This window comes from Rhamphochromis longiceps, linkage group LG7 (assembly GCF_057381845.1).
Source record: "Rhamphochromis longiceps isolate RC_006_pf linkage group LG7, R_longiceps_female_GT1.1, whole genome shotgun sequence".
NCBI classification, from domain to species: Eukaryota; Metazoa; Chordata; class Actinopteri; order Cichliformes; family Cichlidae; genus Rhamphochromis; species Rhamphochromis longiceps.
In genome coordinates, this window is record NC_140563.1 from 11,139,892 (window position 1) to 11,158,153 (window position 18,262).

An 18,262-nucleotide genomic window follows, 5' to 3' on the forward strand; every position below is an offset into this window, starting at 1 on the left:
TGCTGAATTCCACAAATTTCTACAAATGTTTGGACGGTTGAACCCTTTGAAGTCCCTGCAGGATTGGCAACAAGCTTTTCTGTTCTCCCTGTGATCCAAGGATAAGTGGGATGGATGCCTTGGAACCATTTCCCTTGTTTAAATCTGTAACTGGATTAGAGGTACCCTCAGGAGAAAGGTGCCATAATAATACAACATTACTGCACAACAAGCCCTGCCTGCATTGCTCTCATAAACTGTATGCTAAACTGATGCTTTGGGTGAAAGAACTATAAGATCTCCCAGATGCGTTTGGGGTGGGGGCAAAACGCGTATCACTGCTGGACACCTGTGGCTCAGGTTTACAACTTCACAGCATACCCCCAAGGAAGGAAGAGGATACAGAGGAAAGGAAAAATATGGTTCTGCAAGTGAAAAAGCCAGAGAGCATTAACTCCTCTGTGAACTGAGGAAACAGCCAGAGTCCTTCGGGTCTTCCCTGACAGCTGCGGCAATCTGAGAACTAGAGGCTCACCTCTGACGAGAGAGGGAGAGCGCAAAGAGCAAACACAGCCATCGGACAAAGTGGGGTTAAGAGCCTGCTGCCATGTCCCATGTGTTTCATTTACAGCAGAGACACTGAACACGCAGGGACAAATTATCCATCAAGCAGTGATCCAAACTCCGCTGCTTTCAGTCCCTGCACACATTTGCACACAGGGAGAGACACGTACGCAGTTTTACAAAATGGCCCTGACCATCACCGTGTACCGTATACTGTTCCCGCCCGCGAACAAGGAAAATCCCTGAGCTATCAAAGACGATTAATGTAGTCATTTATCTCACAGCGCTGTCTGGTTAATAACAGAGTAAACATGGGAGGATGGAGAGCAGAGTGCAGGTACATTGATGAGAAAGGTTTAACGAACTCTGCTCTAATGAGTTGAGCATGTTCTTCGGCAGCTCTGAATTGCAGGAGTGTTGTGGAAAATGCAGTCCTGAGGCTGAAACACACTCTTTGCAAGGTGCACTCACAACCTCTCTTCACTTATAGCTCCTGCCTTCACACCTAACGTGCGCTCGAGTAGTAATGTACACTGCAAGTTCAATGAAATGGAATCACGGCTTCAGATTTAGAGAAGGCATGTACAGTGTTGAGAGTATGTGTGGGCTGAATACCAGGGATAACACAATGTTTTACAATCGAGATAGACAAAAGTGTATATAAATAATAAAGATTAATATTGCAAATTCTCTATTAAAGTTGAACTATATGTTCACTGGCCACTTCACTAGTTACACTTTGCTGTTGCCAGGTTGGATCCCCTTTCGCCTCCAGGGTATAGACTAATCAAGGTGCTCTAAATGTCCTCTGAGATTTTGGTTAATATTGACAAAAACTGAGCCTCATGAGACCCGGCAAAGTTTTTTTTTCAGTCTTAGGTTGTCTAATTTTTGTGAGCCTGACTTAGCTGACAGGAGTGGCACCCATTGTGCACTTCTGCTGCTGTAGCCCATCTGCTTCAAGGTGCTCTTCTGCACCATGCTTGTAAAAAATGATTAGTAGTTACTGTTGCCCACCACCTGAAGGGGTTTGGCCTTTCTTTCTGATCTCTGATATCAACGTTGCCTTTTTCGCTGGATATTTTCTCTTTCTTGGACCATTCTCTGTAAACCTTAGAGACTGTTGTGTGAGAATAGTTCAGCACATCAGCAGATTCTGCAATACTCATGCCATTAAAACCATGCCATGCTCAAAGTCACTTAAATCACCTTTCTATTCCATTCTGATGCTTGGTTTGAACTTGATCATATTTACATGCCCAAATCCAGTTGTTTGCTGCTACGTGACTGGCTGATTAGAAGTTTACGTTACTGAACACTTGAGCAGGTGCATCTAATGAAGTGACCACTGAGTGAGCATACACATTAGATTTAATAGTTGACTCAGAGCCTTTTTAGCACTTGGAAACTTGTACATTAGATGTGTTATGAAGAGAAATGTGCATGTTTTAACCTTCTGAGTTCTAAGACGTCTTAGATGGTAATCCTAACTCCTGACCTTTCTCTCAGTTAGAAAGGTTATTTCCTTTGTTCCCTGATTGCCACTAATTTGAAGAACTACTTAATAAAAAGAGAAATAGGATATTTCGAATGCCCACAGTTAGAATTAGGGCTATGCTCAAGGTTGTCACGCATAACCTCAAAGGGTTAATTCCTTGAGGTTAAAAGAGGGAAGCCAAGCGCAGGTCCTCTCCTGTTGTTGTGATTTGATTTTGGCGGTTGGTCGAGCAGATGGGACGGATGTCTGGAAGTTGGAGTGCCTTTGGTGCTCCCTCCCTCAAGTGGGTGGGTGTGTGTACGCAAAGTGCTCTCCAGTCTGTCTTTAGGAAGATAGACAGCTGGTCAAACAGGCTTACGAGAGCAGTGGGCAGTCTGGTCTCTGACTTAAGCACATTAGTCTTTACTCCTCATTGGTCAACGGCTTCAAGTTCAAAACTGTTTTGTAATGTATTGATGGGTGAATATTGTGGACCAGTGACGATATGTCCTCTTTTGACTAGACAGTGGCAAAAATCATTAAGAAAGCATTATCGACGCATGCGTGCATGCTGTACCCCGTGCCAAAGTGTTTTTACGTCTTTGTGTCGTGATTGAGGGTGATGGGGTGCACTGTGAGGGTAGACACCCCCCTCCACCCACCCCCAACCCCCCCACCCCAATGTACGCAGTTATGTGGTTGTGTTGTGCAGCACGTAGGCTTGTGGAAACCGGACCGTTCTGCTGCTTCCCTCGTGGCGGGTGGCCTTGGCGGTTGAAGCCAGCAGAATGGGTACCAGGAGGGTGCAGGGGTGTTTTTGTGGCTGTGTCAGTGATAGAGAAAGATCAAGATTTAATTTCATGGCCAAACCTACTTTTTTTTCTGTGTGTTTTCTTGCCTTTGAGACATTCCTTCTGGCACATTTTATCCAGCCAAACAGACAACAAAGTTAACTCAGCATCAGGATGTCATTTATTAGCTAATGTAATACAACACCAAACACGACTGTTGTATTCCGTTACCCTGCGCTGACGCAGAAAACAGAATACAACATTGTATTACACAAGAAGCACAAAGAACAAAGGGCAATATTGACTTACAAAGGTCTGATTTTTTTTTTTTATTCCAAGAAACCCGCCCATTCGATCTGACATGATGTACCCTTGACTGGTGAAATGATTTACTTTTATTGCTGTCTCCTTTGGCATCTGTATCACTTCTCTTTATATATAAGCCAGCAGCTGCTGGTCAACCAGAGAGTGCTATTTTATTTGAACATTGGCCTACTGTGGGCACCAAGAATGCCTCAGAGTTATATGAGAGCAGACGTATAATTATACCATTAGACTGACAGTGATGCTTGCTGCGAAATACTAATACTGCTGTTTTATTTTGCGTGTTCTAATCAAAGCTGATCTCACTTTCTGTTTTAGGGGCTACAAATAGTTGAGACATCAAGATTGTGCTCTCTTCCCTTTCCGTCCTCCTTTTCGTTCTCTGTGTGAAACCAACTCGTGCAGGCTTCTGGTCAAAGCACACATGTGCTTGACGTCACGCGGGCTGCTTGTGGGCTGACGTAGGTGTTCAGACTCGAGCCATATCAGAGGGGTGATTGGGCCCCAGTGTGGCTGCCTGGTAGTGCAGTCTACAATGGCTCCTGTTGAGACCTCATGTCTCATGCCCCATAACCGCAAATGATGCTTGTATGTGTGTGTGTGTGTGCACACGTCTGTGCTAGCTTCAGCTATCTCATGCCAGACATATCTGATGCAAGAGCGGATCAAGGGATCACCATGTCATTTCTGAGAATAGTCCGTATCCATTCACTATGGGAGAGAAAAATGTGGGTTGACGGAGCCAGATGTTACTAGATTAACAGCTGTCCACGGCCTCTATTGTCTGCCACATCATGTCCGGTGGCTGTAAGAAGACAGAAGAACAAGAAAAGAATGAAACTGTACACTGAACAGATGGACAAGTTATTCTATCATTTCAGCTCATTCTGTACAAAACATATCCAGGACATCATATCCTCTCTTCTCTCAGCTCAACTTTCCTTTAAACCAGGGGTGTCGAACTCGAGGGCCGGTGTCCTGCAGGTTTTAGATCTCACCCTGGGTCAACACACCTGAGTCAAATGATTTGTTCATTAGCAGGCATCTGGAGAACTTCAAGACATGTTGAGGAGGTCATTTAGCCATTTGAATCAGCTGTGTTGGATCAAGGACACATCTAAAACCTGCAGGACAACGGCCCTCGAGGCCTGGAGTTCGACACCTGTGTTTTAAAATCTCTGGTGGAGATGTTCTAAGAATACAATTAAAGAGTCTCTAAACTGACAGCATCCTACTACAGAGTCTGTGTGGACCCATGTAGAATAGCGAAAGTAACTGTCTGGAGAATAGAGAACTTGTTCAGTGGGCATTATGTGTGCACCCTGAACCCGGGCAGCACCTTCACCCAAACCAAGCATAGTATTTGTACTCTATAGATGTTCTGTGTAATAGTGAGAATGCATGTGCAGCAGATTGCCTCCTACATGTACAAGTATTGTCCTGATTCTCCTGACCCAGTCCAGAGGGCATGTGAAAATGCCTGTAGACCCTAGCTCTTAGGAGACCGGCCTAAGAATTGATCATGTGTCATGGGATCTACTAGTAGATCAATTGGCTCATGGCCCACTGGGGTGCTGCCTACCAGCAAATCACCACCAGCGGTCACAACACATTTAGTCCTGCTTCACAGGCACTTGCTGACATTCAAGTACTGTGGCTAAACAGAGGGAGGAGGAGAGCAGTGTTAAGTTATGGTAGTTGGCTGGCCGAGAGCGTAATTGAACCCTTGAAGCCTCAGGTGAGCGGTGACGTTCACCTCTCAGAAACGCTTAAATGTGTGAATGTTGACTTATTTAGACACATTTTTAAAATTCACATCCGTCCACCTTCTCATTTATGATACACTTCAAAGACAAATGTAGTCTATGTGGTAGTACATGTGTAGTAATGTTTTTGTCCTTGCCATTAGGAGTAATGCTGCTGTGTCCTAAATGATAGCACAGTAGTTTAAGCAACTGGATCCAGGCTGTTACCTTTCAGTCGAGCTGTTGTCTGTCCTTCCGCTCACATCTGGATCCAATAGGAGCGACTTCCTTCTCTGAAGGAGGGACACATATAAATAGCCAGGCAACCGTAACCACACCATGCAACACAGCCTGGATGTTAGTTCATTTGATTACTGCTGCCCTGTTTTGCACTGCCAGCTCAGATATGGGATCTTATATTCACGTATCCTTGCATGTATAAAGAGCCCAGGTCTGTCATTTCCACCTCTGACCCTCTGACGCCCTGGTCTGTGGTGTGACTGATGCATTTACACTGAATATGGAATGCACATCAACACAATTCTGTTCCCATCTGTGAAAAGTTTGAATGGAATAAGGCCAGGACTGATAGGCAAGAAGAGGATGGGTGGGCTGAAACGTGTGGGCTTAGGAGGGGGAACACTGTATTCTGGTTAAAGCAGAACAACTAAATTTGCTGCTTTTATGAGATACAGGGCACAGTAACAGCTACATTACTAGTGCAAAGATTATGTAACCACGGCACAGTGTCATTTTGCAGCAGGTCTTACGTCCGGTGTCCTCATTTTGATGTGAGATGCAGAAACGGCAGACGTGCAGCAACGACTTAAGCATATGGCTGATTCTTTGTTTTGTTTTTTGTTTTTTTCAAATTGCATCCTAAGAATGACCTTCCTCATTGTGTCTCCGATACAAATTAAGGCTCATTCCAGCAAGAGGTGGGACCGTTCATCTCGTGGCCTCGACCTTTCCTTGCTCGTACCGTCTTCTGCTGGGGGCTCCAGGGGCAGCACAGGGGAGACGCTGGGAGGAGGAGAGGGATTGTTATTGGGGTTTAATGCTTCAGCGGGAAATCTACGCCGTAGCTACGTTGTAACCGCAACCCCATCTGAAACTTTATGCTGTTACCTACGGTGTAACCTGACATGCACCTCAGGGTTTGTGTGCTGTTATTGAGTGAGTTTTAATTTGTGTGATTTCAGAAGCAGATATCGCAGAGTGGTGTCGTGAGGAAAACTGATGCAATAGGCCCAAATTTACCTTGACACACACACTTTTGTCTCATACCAACACAGGTATGTGTTGGCAGGTTGGGATGAGTTTCTCGGCCATTCAAGCTGCCCCATTTTGTTGCTCCTTTAACATAGATTGGTGTTTTCGGAGCAAATGCTATAGCAATCAATGTCCTGTTGTTTTTAACCCATGCCCTGGGAGTTTGCATGTGTGTCCGTGTGATGTAGTAAAACTGCAAAAACATGGAGGTTGTGTTCCAGGGATGGAACCTGAGATTGTCCCCGTTCCCCTCTTGCTGGCCTCTTAGGAGAAGCCACCAGCACTTGCTCCTGCCCCTTCTCCACTTCGTGCCTGCCTTCCTCTGCCAGACGCATAGCTTTAGTTTCCCTGCTAGGCTACAAGGGTATCAGGTTTGTTTTGGAGGGGAGTGGGTAAGAGGAAAGGGGAGGGTTGGGGTAGAGATGAGGAAGGCTGGCATATGTGTGGAGGAGAATTAGGTGGACAAATCACATTGGTGTAGGTTGGTTTTTTTTTATCCAAAAAAGGAGGAGGAGAAAAAGATGGGAGGGGAAAAATAGAACTAACAAGTCCCCCCTGGCCTGTTGCTGCTCCTGACCCCTTATCCATAAATTCCATGCCAGGAATTGGAGTTGTGAAGCAGCCATTTTATGAATGAGGGTTAGGGGGGAGGGAGCGGGAGACCGAGAGGAATAAAAGGAGCAAGAGAGAGTGAGAGGGGAGGCGGGTTAGGTTGTGTTTAGTATATGTGTGTGGGTGGGTGAGACGCGGCTCAGAGGCGCTTGTGGTAGAGTTAGTTATGTGTGTTTGTGTGTGTGCGCGTTAGTGACTGTTCAGGCTTCGTGTGCGTCTGTGTTGTGTTTTGTTCATGCCTCTGCTGAGACACTGTGCAGTCTGGAACAAAGGCCCAATTTGGGTTGTGCTTCCGTCTGAAGCTGCTCGCTTAGCAGCCACTGCAGATCAGTTATCAGATCGAGGAGTAACAGGCACACCTCAACATTTTGTAAACTTCGCCAGTTACAGTTAGGAGAGACATCTTGATTTTGCACTTGTTTAACCATGTGCTGTGGAAGCATGTAAACATCATTTCTGTGCTCTCCTGTTGTCTCACAGTGAAACTGCCCCAGTGTTTTTTTTTCTTGTTGGGTTTTGTTTTTAAGTGGATTCCCAGGGGCTCACCACACAACTTTACTATTTGCATTGTTATTTAATTAAAATCTTCCAGTAGATATAAGCACCTTTTTTCCCCTTTTTCCAGCTGAAATAGTTTTAGACAGGTGGAAGAGACGGTATACAAGCATACTGAATCATTTTTTAGTAAATCTCTTTTCTTTAGTTAATTCATTTTACTGTCTTCAAGATATCATTTGCAGAAAGTCTTTAAAATCTTCAACAAAAAAAATGTTACCCAAGAAAACAAAGCAGAGTTTGGGGATCACAGAGAGTGCATCTTCTCTTCTTCTTTGCTGTGGAAATTGACCCTTGTACCCCTTGTACAATGACGGCACAGTGATCCTTTAGTGGTGAGTTAGAGGCATCTATTGTTCTGTTATCCATTAGAGGAAAAATGACGATCCAAGGGGAGTCTTGTTTCAAGTGACGGAGCTTATTCTCTCGTTTGTGATTCCCCTATATCTGCTGTCACAGAAATATGGCTGCAGGCGAATAAACACAACTTAGGTTTAGATGGCAAGGCGAAGCCGAACCTCCACTATGTGAACTGGACCTAACTTAGTCCGATGTAGGCAGCAGTTGAGTGGTTGCTGTGTCTTCTGTGTAAATTATAGATATTTAACACATAAGAAATCAACTGAAATCGGTTTCTTGTGTTGCATAAATGAGTAATAATGTTTAAACGAACAGATTATTCCACGTGATCGAGGTCAGGCGTAGTGCAATCTCTGCGTTGTCATGGCGATTCCCAGCCCCTTGCTGTCATCCATAAAGCAGTAGGTAGCAAGTGCCATTAGCCAGTCAGTCACTCAATGCTGCTCGTGCAGTGCTGGAGGTAATGAGAGCTGACACAGAATGACAGTGCAGACAGGAGGACATGCTGTCACTGCGGCTCAGGGACACGAGGACGTCCTCCGGTGTTGTTTACTCCTCCCTGTGTACATTAACGCTGCTGATCCTGCTGCTGATGGCGATGCCGCTCGCCTTTTCCTGCTTCTCTTTAACTGAGATAATCCGTTAACCATTTGAGTCACCGATAAAATAACACCGCTAACCCGTTCTAGCTTTTCAAATATAAGAACTAATATTTTGGAATTATCCCAAATGAGTCATGTTTGGACTGTTATTAAAATCATTTGAAGACTCTGATTTACAAGCGCATTACTTTTTTGTTTGTGGATGTATTCCCGCTGTGTACATTTACATAAACAATTAACAATTAATGGACACAGGCCCACCTGATTTCATGGGTGTTCAGGAATTGATGTAAGTATTGATTTAAGAACAGGGATGGATATCCGCATTTATCATTGAAAACTTTATTATTATTCCTGTTGGTAAAATTATAGGCATGTGTGTGTGTACCTGTTTAGACATCTGTGTGGGGACCAAAAATCAAAAATTACTATACTTGTCAGGACCAACAGTCACTTGTGAGGACAAAAGTGCCTGTCCTCACAAGTTTGAAGGCATTTTTGAGATTCAAAGCTTGGTTTTAGTGTCAGGGTTGCAATTATGTTAGGCTGAGGGTTAGGGTTAGGCATTCGTTTTTGATGGTTAGGGTTAGGGTAAGCAGCTAGGGAAAGCATTATGTCAATTAGATGTCCTCACTAAGATATCAAAACGAGAATGTGTGTGTGTTGGTGTGTTTAGGTTGTTCATTTTCAAATAAAAATCAATGTTTCGACTAAAATAATCCAACTATTCAGAGTAACTAACTGCAATTTGTGCCATGTATTCTTTTCCCCCCTTTAAGTGGTATAAGTTATCACGTACCGCTTGTACAGGTGTTGCCAAAGCAGGAAAAGAGTAGCTATAAATAACAGTAATCACTTGCTGAGTCCCTTCTCTGACGTGCTTTGTTTACTTCCTCACTCGCCTTTTTTCCTTACAGGAACCAAACAGACAACAGAAAGGTGCTACTTACTATATGAGTGCTGCCGCCTCCTTGCCAGCCTTTTCACAACCTCTTGCTGTCTGGGAGCTCAGCAGAGTGCAGAAAAGAAACCCCGCAGCAGTGAGCTAGTTAGATAGCAGATAACTGCTGTGGTGCAACACACACACACACACACACACACACACACACACACACACACACACAGAGGAGTATAGTAGTAGCTCTAATGAAACCACCACAAGACAAAGCAGTGACTGGAAATTTGGCCATGGAAAAAGGCCTGGAGCCAGAGCCAGCGCTTTGATGGCTTTCTTTTGAGTGGTAGTTAAAGGATATGGTCTCCTGTTTCATGTCTTTGCTCCTTCTTGCTGTGTGTATGCATTTGTGTTCGTGTGCGTGTGTAAGTGTGTGATTGATGGCTCATTGATTGAGCAACGTGCTCCCATTCCCTCTCTCAGCCAGCTATCTGTCCCCTGGCTGTATGTAGCCAGCCAGCCCAGCACCAGCTGTTCAAAAGTATGCGTGTGTGTGTGTGTGTGTGTGTGTGTGTGTGTGTGTGCGCACATTCATGTTTGAATAAGTGCATTCCGGCGGAAATCACTGATCTAGCAGGTGCGATTTCTACTCTCCCATGGTGTCTTGTTATGGTCTTAATCGGGGCGTGGGCAGCATTTTAACACCAGTTGATGTTACGTAGAATAAGAATATGTTGCATTATTGATGATTAATATTTAACACACAATTCAAGTAGGATAAAGGGCTCGTTGTGTTATCATCTGCATGTTCCTCGGTGGAGTTAAATACTACAGTCATGTGTTATGAGGCATATGATTTTTTTCTCTCTCAAGTAATTCCAGAGCTGATCCAGTGCTTCTGTTGAAGAGAAAAAATATAGCCTCGGGACCCCCATTTATTACAGTTTATGATGTTCAGTTTAGCAGCATTCAGACCAATAAGAGTTAACAAGACATTTATGAAATAACTAATGAATTACTGCATCTGGGGACAGCAGAGATACAGCAGTTCTCGGGTAAATATAGAATCGGCTCATCCTGTGCTTGCAGTTGGTGCAGTGTCCTCTTTACGCAGGTTACCACATGTGTGTCAGAGGAGCAGAGGGATCTTTTAAGGATGACAGAAAACTTGTGTAAAGTGATCTGCTCGGGGAAACCCTGGGGCTGATTAAAATGGAGCTGAAGGAATGATAATAAGTCTGAAATATCAGAGTTCAGATGGTGTGAGAGATTGTGGTAGATATGCTGTGTTGCTTTAGAAGACGCTCACTGAACCATTAATGGAATACAACAGATTTTTAGGTCACAACAAGGGGGGAAAAAACTGGTTCCTCAGCCCTGTGTTTACAATCTCAATGAATGTGTGTAACATGTCTGCTGTGTTAGCGTGCCTCTCTACCATGGCGTTGACCCCCTGCTGGTGCTCCGCTACTGTTGCAGCCTTGTTCCTTGAGTTGTTTGAGGCCTGTAACAACAGGAAAACAAAAGCATTTTTTTCTAAGCAGGGGGCACCTAAGTGGGCCACACTAGTGCGCCCCACATTTATGTCCCCGTCTGTCCAAACTGAAGGAGAGAGTTGTCTGCAGCCTCAAAAAAGAAGGGGGGAAACATGCCCGCTCTTTCTAAACTGTGTCTTTATATCTCCCCTGACTGTTGGTAGCCACGGGCTTTCACAAAGGAGACTATTGTTTGTTTGGTGGGGAGAAAGCATGGGCATTTTGTTTCAATCATTTCTGGAAGTCTTATGTTTAACATGGTGGGGGCTTAGCACGCTTCCTGTAGCTGGAAGCAGTCTTGTTCCCTGTGTCCATTTCCCAGCCTCTGCACTGGCATCTGTTCTCTCTGCCCTCTGTGTCGACTTCTGAATGCTCCGGGTTTATAGTGTGTTCACACCTGTGGAGGTTTTCTTTTTGATTAAGCTGCAGCTTTTGGTGTCATAGCAGGACAAGCTATACGAGCTGAAAGTGTGTTCAAATGTAGTTTTTGTGCTTTGTGCCCAACATAAAAAACCCACCCCCAGATCTTTCTCCATCTTCCCGTAAGTCCCAAATAAACCCTCCTGCCTCATGCTTGCTAACCACTGCAGCGTCTTTGAGTCCTCTTGCAGCGCTTTGATGACACTTCACCTCTCCTATATGCACTGACTCCTCCTTAATCCGACTTAGAGCTAATCTATCGCCGAGGGATGTGATCCGGCACTAAACACTAGGTTTGATTGTCGCAGAGCAGGGGAATCTCAGCCCTTAGTCACTGTCCCTCATCACGCATAGAATGCATGTCTTGATCATTTTTGTGTTTTAAATCTCCCTAAAAAGCCGCATCCCTCTGCTGCATGTCTAGTTTAAAACACTAAAAAAACAGTCTGATTCTTCTTCTTTTTACAGCGCATATTTTTATATTAAGCAATTATTTCCCAATATGCCTCCTCTTATTGTCTCCCTTTGTGGCTCTCTCTCTTTTTTTAGTTTTCTTTTGCTTTAATAATCTTTTGGTTTCATTACTGGAAAAAGAAAAAGCCCAGCTGTAGCTGTCCTCTAGTGAAAATGTCAAACCCAGAGTTTTACAATAACACGATGAAGCACGATACGCCAGACAAAACTCCTCATTTGGCATGTGTTAATTAGGAAGGACTTGCTCAAGTCCGAGAGCCTAGGAAAGAGAGGAAAAAGAAAACTTTATGGCTTATATGCAGATTCTGCTTCATGCTTACAGACCACACGCTGACCCATCGGGGAGCACTTTAACGATAAACAAGTGTGATGTGGCAGTGGTGCTTCGTTTGAGAGTCATACAAGCCATGTACCTGCCACACAAGTTGGAGGAAACTCTCTCTCTCACACACACACACCTCTGTCTAGAAATGTAGATAAAATTAGCAAAGCTTCCACACTACATGCTTTAATCGTTCTTTCATCTTTCTTTCGTTTTCTTGCTCCCTCCTTCCTCTTCTCTCTTCCCTCCTGAAGCTGCTGAGGTCCCTAAAAGGGGCAAAGAAAGTTGAGTGTATTTGTGTGTGTGGGATGGGGGGGAAGAGAAGGAGAGACGGGGAGAAGGAGGAGGAGGAAGAACTGAACTCTCCACCCACCCTGAAAAGAGGAGGTGAAAAAATGGGGATAGAAGCATGATGTCACAGGCAGCCAATAGGAAGTGTGGGCTGGGGACTGTTTAAGGCCTGTCAGCTGTCCTGCTCCATCCACATAGGCAGTGTGAAGTCAGGCACAGCTTTATCCATCCTCTGCCCCATGTCTGGTCACCGGTCTCTAGCTTCTGACCTTTGAGTCCACGCTCTATGTATGGCATATGAAGGTCCTGAAGCGAGGTCTCACTTAATGCTCTAGCTGAACTGCCATTGAAACACTGCCCCAAAACCAAATATGGTACAGATTAGGTGGAGAGCTGCAGTTTGTCATTTTGTATTGTTTCCACACGCTCTTTATCATGACTACTGTTTGTGTTCGAGGCCAGAAGTGAATGGGGGACTTGCGTCATGGTAAAATCCGATTAACACCGAAACTTAGGTTACAAATGAGGAGCTACGTCTGCGTTGAGCCTGTGAGAGAAACTTGCTGAAAGTGACGTAACCCACAGTTTGTTCAGAGACTTGTAAATAGTAGTTCATTCCCGCTGCAAGGCTTTGTGCAACTGGCATGATGTTGGGTGTTGCTGTTACTCAATTACTAATAAGGATAAACCTTAACAAGTCCATTGTTGACGACACTGTAGTGGTCCTTTAGTGTCGTTCGTGGCTTTACGTTGACATGGTAAGCCACCCTTTTGGGCTTATTGTCATTTTAAGACACATGGATTTAATGGGATGTTTAAGGTAAAGTAGCCCTTATTTATGATATCCAGTCACACCCTTTTGATGTGAAAGGATCGAGTGAGAATGAGCTAATTGCTGAATGCTGCCAAACATTTCCCGTCACCGGTCCTGTTTGGCCTTATCAGCGTGCATGTCAGTAGTAAGTGCCTCTATTCTTCTGTGTTGTTCAACTGTTTATGAGGAAAACTGCAAACCTTTAACTCCTTGTGCCAAAAGGAAATGTTCAAAACAAGCACGAGGTTTGTGTGTATTCTACTGGATCAGTACAATACTGTTTTACTGTGACATCATCTGGGACTGTGGTATCTTATCAGGCCATTACACTTGAAAGACCTAGCCTTAAGTCTCAGTGCAGGCTCTCTAGATAAAGAGAGTGATTCATCCTAACTCTGGTGCTTGTCCTTTGTTTTTCTGTGCATGAACACTCAAGAATTCTGCTCAACTTGATTGCAACTTGTACAAGCAGCACTAAAATTCAGGAGTGTTTTAAAGGTGTTTATTAAAGTTTAGATTGGAGTGGGTTGGAATATGTTGAGAATCAAGATTGGTCCATATGGCTGGAAGTTCTGTCTGGTGGCATGTGGGTACATAGCCAGGTTTTAAACTGTGCCTGCAAACATCCAGCGCTTGAGCCAAAGGAAGCACCAAGTTGTTCATTTTATGACCAGCTATGTTGTTTTTTTTTCCAGTGTTGCGAAATAAATCTGTAACGATTCATCTTACAGTGTATACATGTAACTAACAGCTATGAAGACAATCACTTAACAGGAGGGATTAGAGTGCAATGCGGGCTCTTACTAACCCTGACCAGTCACTCGGCTTGCAAAACAGTTAGTCAACAGAGGAGTGCCAGGAAACGCACTGTATTTAATGAAAGAGATCTGGGAAGGCAGGTATTTTTAGAAGGCACCTTTAGTAAGAGGAAACACCTCAGAACCTCTGAAAAAATGCCCAACTTCTCTGCAAAGTTTCTCTTTCCATCCTTAATGTCTATCTAAGGACCTTATTTAGCTTGTTAAGTTCAGTGCCTGCAGCTGAAACATTTCTGTAAATCTCTGTGAAGTCTTCATGACCAGATCAACTTTAGACATGTCAGGCGAAGCACTTACTTGCCAACCATTAGGTACGAGTCACACAGTCAGTTTTTGCAATAATGCCTTCTTTAGATTTGTCAGTGCAGCTGAATGTGCTTTTAATTTGAACTCCCCCTCTGAGTCATGACAACCACTAGATGTGAGTCTTGAGGATAATTTGGAGAGCTGCTGGAGAGGCTCATCTTCATGGCTACAAAAAACACTCCAGGGGTGATGAGCTGGGACTGTGGGGCTATTAGTCGACTAGAAGTCAGGCCCACAGGGATTCAGAAGGTCAGCTTTGATACAGAGAAAGGCCCCACTATTTGACTTCCATCTAATATTCTTTTCTAATGAAACTGGGGAAATTACTAAAACTACTATTTGTTATCGAAACAGTTGCCAATTAATTTTCTGTCACTCTAACTGACCTGTCCTGTCAACCATGCATTAACTGCTTCAAGCTAGAATTACAAGATAGAAGAAGGTTATGGTGTTCAAACACCGAATTATTTAACATGGGTGCATCTCTAACTTTAATATAAAGACCTCGATTAACTAAATGTTTGGGCTTTTTACTGTTCAATGATTAGTTAGAATGAGGATTTTGCCTGGTAACATCCGAATGCATAGAATATATTAATCTGTGTGGTAAAATGTCACTTTTGAAGGATATTCTTACTCACTTTTTCCATTGTTTTAGCACTTTAATAGCTTTCAGGCCGTCCTCTGTCTCTACAGTGATAAAAACAAAGTTCTTACATATGGTGCTGCATACCTGTGTCTTTTTAGTGGGTGCAATCAATCAACAACAAAGCAACAACAACAACAACAACAACAGCTGCAGATTGGGCCAAGGCCCGAGGGCCTAAAGAAGGTGTGTGTGTGTGTACGGGCGCATGTGTGCGTGCCTGTGTGTTGTTGTTGTGACTGAGCTCGAGTGAGGGGAAATACCACGCATGCCTGAACACACAGACCAGCACATAGTTGTGTGAAAAACACATTGCTGTTCTTTAGAGGGCATGGGAGTGGAAAAGACCCAGAATCAGTGGGACAGGGAGAAATGGGCTCACACACACCTTTGTGCGCAGGCCCGAACAGAGATTTAGGCAAGCTCATCTGAGCCAGCTGTCTGCACGAGAAAATCGCATCATGATGCCGTGCAGCGTTCCTCTTCCAAACAAAACCCCCTCTGATCAGCGAAACGGTCGATCTTGCCAAACGTGCGCAGCCAGACACAATCTGCCTGAAAAAGTATTTAAAAAAGAAAAAACAAAACCTCTTTAGATTAGATCGTCCCAGCACTTAAGACTCTATCGCTGTAGGAGTGAGACCGCACTGGAATCTCTGATGCGGTTTGCCTTTGGCTGTGAGCAGAGGAAGCATCCTCTCTCCAGCCGCTCGGGCTGATGTGCTTTAAACAAGTGTCTGGAGTGATCCACTGGGGGCTCCCGGGGAGGATCGGGTTGCCGGATGAGGATGTGGCCTGATTGAGCTCAGGGAGATGGGAGGGTCAGCCTGGGATCTGGACTTAAACAGGCCCTGATAGGCCCTGCTGTTTGCTACTGTACAGTTGAGCTACCTTGCAGTCTGCTTTCAGAGCTGGTAACCTGAGCTCAAATGCCTTGACTGTGCACAGACAGGCTGTGCATCCCCCCAGTGCAGTGGATCACTGTAGCGTGCAGTCGAGTGAATGCTTTCATAAATGGAGGTGATATAGAGATACATTTAATTACGTCCTGATGAAGCTACGACCCCATTTATAACGTAAAGCAGCACCGGCGGTGTGATTGACGCCTGATGTGCACGGCTTCTATCCTAACAGCCTTCATAGGCAGTCACAGCAAAGTATGTGGTGGTTGTGTTCTTTTTATGAATGTGCAATATTTTCAAAGCGCACATTTTGTGTTAATTATAATGTATTTGTATGGTTTTGTTTCAAACTGACGCGTTTTTAAAATCACTGCCAGTTTAAATGTTACCTATTACATCCTGAAAGGTTGTCCCACCTTCCGCGTAGCCCAGCCAGGTTTGTTATTTACGAATGTTCCACTAAAGGGTCTGTTCAGGTTTTTCCTTAACTTATGGTTTCTCTAAATCTGTGGAAAGGTCATGCTTAATCACTATGGTTACGACTCCCCCTCCCAGTGCCTGCTCAAGAGAGGACTTGTTTACCATCTCTGCTCCAGACTCAATAACATGTCAGTCATCTGGAAAAGAACCTCCCCTCCCAGCTGCTATTGGTCCAGCAGACAGCTAACAGTGTAAACCCTACCCACCTATATTCGGCACCCCCTCCTTCTCCCCTGAGCCCCACTGTGAATAATGAATGATTTCCTAGCTGTCTGTCGGTCTTCCTACTTATTCTAAATGACTCCGGGAAGACGCACTGAACTTTGATGTGCAGAATGACTTAAAGAATGAAACATTGTTTGTTGGATAATTTGAACGTTTCGGCATGACTGCACCTGGTTGGTTTAGGGTTAGTGTAACATTTTACCGCATTACTTATATTTTCACGCGTACTTCATCTTCAGAGGTGGCAGTGGCCAGCTGGCTGTAAACATGTCACCAGCCTTCCAGTGTAAACAGTGTAGTAGTCTACTTGCACAGTGTGCTCTCCGGCAAACAAGACATGACTCGCATTCAGATGAGGAGAATTGCTGCACTGCAATCCTCTTCCTCTCAAGTAATGCACCAGTTTGAACCAATAACATTGAACCTTCTCACCCATCAGACAGACACACACACACACCCTCCTGAAAACAAACAGTGTTGAAATTGAACCATCTTGTTATAAGATTAAAGCTGCTTTTTGGTTCATACAGTGTTGAGGTGAGTGCTGTGGGTTCAGTAGGGGGCTATGGGTGGTGGGAAACAAATGCACTTCCTATAAAATCTGTTGTATGCCTACATTTTTCTCATATTGTATTTGCATTTTCCATGTCTGTAAGATTTTCTCTCCTCTGACTGCTCTGTAATCGTGTTTGCAGCTAGTTGTGGAAGTTGTTAATAGGGATTAACATTCTCCTTGTTGAATTCTCCGTAGCCTGGAACATTCTGCAGATTCTTCTCATAGCCCGGCAGCTGGATAATACCTTTAGAACAAAAACTAAACTTGTCAGCCTGTCTCCCTATTAGCAATGCTTCCTCCCCCTGCTGCTGTATTTAATGGTGACTATAGCCAGGGCCTCGCCAGCTCCTCAGAAGTAGATTCCTCTGTGCGGATTGTTGTGCCATTTACTACTAATGAAACGAACCTGGCCACTCCTCGTGTCGCAGCGGTCTGGTGAACAGCGGGGGTAGGCTGTTGGTTGGCTCCGATGTTTGACCAGACAGTGTTTGCGGAGGGAGAGAGGAGGGTTGTGTAAGTACTGTGAGAGAGGAACAACATTATAAGGTCCCCTAACCCAACAATCAGCAATCTGACTTTTCTGCAGGGAGGTGGGGGTGGGATTTGCAAGTTTTGAAAAGGTTACTTAATGCAGTGTGTTCTCAAAAAGGGTCAAATCCAGACCTGCTGATGCTCCTGATGCATTTTAGTTCATATTAAACATTTACCCGGGGGACTACAAGGATGATGACAACTTATCTTAAGAGGAGACCCTTGTTAGGTAGTCCCTTTCCTTTGAAGTAGTGGAAACCTACATTACCCAGCATAGCTATGTGTAGAGAGCAGCAGCGTGGAAATAGGGCTGCATTACGACCATCTATAAATAGGGGATTGTATCCTTGATACCACGGGTTGTTTGGTCACGCAGTGAAACCGGGTCGACTTATATGGATTTAAGACAGTTACTCCCCCTCCTCGTCTCTGTCTGCTTTCCTCTGTAGGAAGGTATGCATGTTTGGGATTTTTTCTTCATTGAGGAGTTGTTTAAAATGATGCAGAAAGAAGCTCCAATAAGGCTCATTAGAGTTTGCTTTGGCTGCCCCCTTTTGGTAGGATTCCAAGAAAATGAAGCCACGCTGTGTTTTTTTTCTTACTAAATGTGCAGCACCAGTTGGCCTGCTCTGGCATACTAGAGTCAGCATCATGTTTCTAATCAAATCATAGCTGCTACATGCGAGTATGTGAGTGTGTTGGCATTTGATGCTGTAGTTTAAAAAAAAGATCTTTGGTATTTGTACTGGACCCAATCCAAAACAGT

At 44.3% G+C, this 18,262-nt stretch overlaps 1 protein-coding gene and 1 long non-coding RNA gene across 2 annotated transcripts in view; one reads left to right on the forward strand and one right to left on the reverse strand.

Annotated features, from left to right (window-relative positions):
* The window catches only part of igf1ra (insulin-like growth factor 1a receptor), a 75,077-nt gene that overhangs the window by 33,076 nt on the left and 23,739 nt on the right, over positions 1-18,262 (forward strand). The window lies entirely within an intron of this gene.
* On the reverse strand, positions 3,811-9,326 carry LOC146664829 (uncharacterized). The gene is made up of 3 exons (XR_014912526.1): positions 9,232-9,326; positions 5,109-5,173; positions 3,811-3,940 (listed from the first exon to the last, which is right to left on the reverse strand). It is a non-coding gene; the product is annotated as an uncharacterized LOC146664829 (long non-coding RNA).